The sequence below is a fragment of the Triticum aestivum genome, chromosome 1A, assembly GCF_018294505.1.
Source record: "Triticum aestivum cultivar Chinese Spring chromosome 1A, IWGSC CS RefSeq v2.1, whole genome shotgun sequence".
NCBI classification, from domain to species: Eukaryota; Viridiplantae; Streptophyta; class Magnoliopsida; order Poales; family Poaceae; genus Triticum; species Triticum aestivum.
Genome location: NC_057794.1, coordinates 592,629,981 through 592,633,730, shown reverse-complemented (window position 1 = coordinate 592,633,730; position 3,750 = coordinate 592,629,981).

The following is a 3,750-nucleotide window of genomic DNA, read 5'->3' as shown; positions in this document are numbered from 1 at the left end:
GATGCAAAGACTAGAACGGAACTCCTGAAATGCAGCGGTTGGAAGCCCCTTGGTCATAATGTCGGCGAACTGCTGGGTGGTCGGTACATGAAGAACACGAAGCTGACTCAACTAAACCTTCTCGCAGAAAAAGTGAACATCAAGTTCAATGTGCTTGGTGCGCTTGTGCTGCACCGGATTGGCCGCGAGATAGGTAGCCGAAACATTATCACAAAAACCACCGTAGCTTTCGGGATTGAAACCCGAAGTTCGCCAAGTAGTTGACGAAGCCAACATGTCTCGGCAACAACGTTGGCAACGACACGGTACTCAGCCTGAGCACTCGAGCGGGAGACAGTGGGCTGCCGCTTAGAGGACCATGAGATGAGAGAGTCACCGAAGAAGACACAATATCCCGACGTGGATCGTCGAGTGTCAGGACAACCGGCCCAATCCGCATCAGTGTAAGCAAACAACTCGGTGGAGGCGCATGCGCGAAGACGAAATCCAAAGGTCGGTGTGCCGCGAATGTACCAAAGAATGCGCTTGACCAGAGACCAGTGAACATCACGGGGCGAGTGCATATGCAAGCAAACTTGCTGCGCCGCAAACTGAATGTCGGGTCTGGTGAGCGTGAGGTACTGAAGAGCACCAACAATACTGCGGTAGAGAGCGGCATCAGTGGCAGGCTGCCCGGCAGTAGCAGAGAGCTTTGGCTTGGCCTCGGCAGGAGTAGCAGCAGGCTTGCAGTCGGTCATACCAGCACGATCCAAGAGATCAAGAGCATATTGTCCTTGATGAAGAAAAAATCCGGAGGCATCACGTCTCACATTAATGCCGAGGAAGAAGTGCAATGCACCCAAGTCCTTCAGCCGAAACTCAGAACCAAGACGACCAATGATGTCGCGAAGTAGATCCGTGCGAGAGGCGGTGATGACAATATCTTCAACATGCAAAAGAAGCATGGCGACATGATCATCTCGCACAGATAGCGATAGCATACATGATCAGCTCGATGAAGCACAAATGTCGGAGGTGGTGCTGCGAAACCCAAGAGCAATGAGGAATGCTGCAATGCATTGATACCAAGCACGAGGCGCCTGTTTCAGACCATATAGAGACTGTGATAGCAAGCAGACATCATTAGGCCGAGTGGGATCAACAAAACCAGTAGGCTGCTGACAGAGGAGACGCTCCTAGAGATGACCATAAAGGATGGCGTTGTTGATGTTGAGCTGATGAACAGGCCAGTGACGAGATGCAGCAAGCTGAAGAACAACACGAATCGTGGCGGGTTTGACGACCAGGGAGAAGGTCTTCGAGAAGTCAACACCGGCATGTTGTGCAAAACCGCAAACAACCCAATGAGCCTTGTACCTGTCCAAAGAGCCATCCCACAGAAATTTATGCCGGAATACCCACTCGCCGGTGATGATGTTAGCACCAGGGGGACGAGGGACAAACGTCCAAGTCCGGTTGGTGACGAGAGCATCATACTCAGAACGCATAGCTGCGAGCCAATGCGGATCACTCAATGCAGAGCGCACCGAGCGCGGTACGGGAAAGATGACCGTGACGCTGAGATTATGATAGCGAGGGTTCGGTTGATGGATCTCGTCTTTGGCGCGCGTCACCATAGAGTGATGAGGCGGCGGAGGCGGGGGCCGAGCTCGACGTCGAGGAGGAGCCGCAACCTCTGGCGATGAAGGGGCCGTGGAAGCAACCGCGGGCGATGAGGCGGCGGTCAAGGCCGTAGACGAGACCGCTGATGACGGCGTCATGACTGCGGGCGAGGCCCCAGGTGGCGAGGACGACGAGAAGGCCGCGAACAGGTCCACGGGTGGAACCGCGGGGGAGGCCGCAGGCGACGGCGACAGTGCCGCGGGCGAGGCCGCGGGTGGCGAGGACGTCGAGTTGGCGGGCAAGGCTGCAACCAGTGTTGGGGCGGGCAGGGCCGCAACCAACGTGGGCGGGGTCGCGACAGGAGAGGCGGCCGAGGAACCAGCTGAGAGACCTCCTGAGGCTGCCGAGGGAGGTGCCAGTGGGCCAGCAGGTGCTGGCGCGGAAGCCTGCCGAGGCGAGGCCGGCTCTGCCTAAGCCAGCAAAGGGAGGTCCCATCGAGAGACCCGAAGGGCCCACTGAAGTGCCATGCGGGCGCGGCGAGGGAAGCGAAAGGGCTCCCCGAGACCGCCGGGTGGGAGCGCCCGAGGACGGGGCTGCCATCGGTGAAACCTGATGAAAGGGAAAAATAGCCTCATCAAAGTAAACATGCCGCGAGACGAACACACAACGAGAGACCGGATTGAAGCAGTGAAATCCTTTGGTGTTGGGTTGATAGCCAAGGAAGACACAAGCGAGAGACTGCGGTGCAAGTTTATGTGGCGCGGTAGCGGTGATGTTGGGGTAACACAAGCAACCAATGACGTGAAGATCATCATAGGATGGAGGAGACCCGAACCGAAGATGATGAGGTGTATAGCTCCACCGTGGTTTGCAAGACCGGATGTTAAGAAGGTGAGTGGCGGTGGCGAGAGCATCTTGCCAAAAATGGGCGGGCATGTGTGCATGAAAGAGCAAAGCACGAACACTCTCATTGAGGGTGCGGAGAACACGTTCGGCATGACCATTTTGTTGGGATGTGTATGGATAGGTAAGGCGAAATATGGTGCCATGAGTGGAGAGAAGATGTCGAATGGCGAGGTTATCAAATTCTTTTCCGTTATCTGTTTGAAGGTGAGCAATGGTGCGATGAAAGTGGGTGTTGACGTAAGCATAAAAAGAATGAAGAGTGGAGGCGACTTCGGATTTGCGGCATAACGGAAATGTCCAAGTGAAGTGAGAAAAATCATCCAAAATCACAAGGTAATAGGATAACCCGAATTGCTAGCCACTTGAGATGTCCAAACTGAAGGAAATATGCCCTAGAGGCAATAATAAAGTTGTTATTTATATTTCCTTACATCATGATAAATGTTTATTATTCATGCTAGAATTGTATTAACCGGAAACTTAGTACATGTGTGAATACATAGACAAACAGAGTGTCACTAGTTTGCCTCTACTTGACTAGCTCGTTGAATCAATGATGGTTATGTTTCCTAACCATAGACATGAGTTGTCATTTGATTAACGGGATCACATCATTAGAGAATGATGTGATTGATTTGACCCATCCGTTAGCTTAGCACGATGATCGTTTAGTTTGTTGCTATTGCTTTCTCCATAACTATACATGTTCCTATGACTATGACATCATGCAACTCCCGAATACCGAAGGAACACTTTGTGTGCTACCAAACGTCACAACGTAACCGGGCGATTATAAAGGTGCTCTACAGGTGTCTCCGATGGTGTTTGTTGAGTTGGCATGGATCAAGATTAGGATTTGTCACTCTGATTGTCGGAGAGGTATCTCTGGGTCCTCTCGGTAATATACATCACAATAAGCCTTGCAAGCAATGTAGCTAATGAGTTAGTTACGGGATGTAGCATTACAGAACGAGTAAAGAGGCTTGCCTGTAACGATATTGAACTAGGTATTGAGATACCGACGATCGAATATCGGGCAAGTAACATACCGATGAAAAAGGGAACAACGTATGTTGTTATGCAGTTTGACCGATAAAGATCTTCGTAGAATATGTAGGAACCAATATGAGCATCCAGGTTCCACTATTGGTTATTGACCGGAGATGAGTCTCGGTCATGTCTATATAGTTCTCGAACCCGTAGGTATTATGAGTTTAACGTTCGGTGACGACCGGTATTATG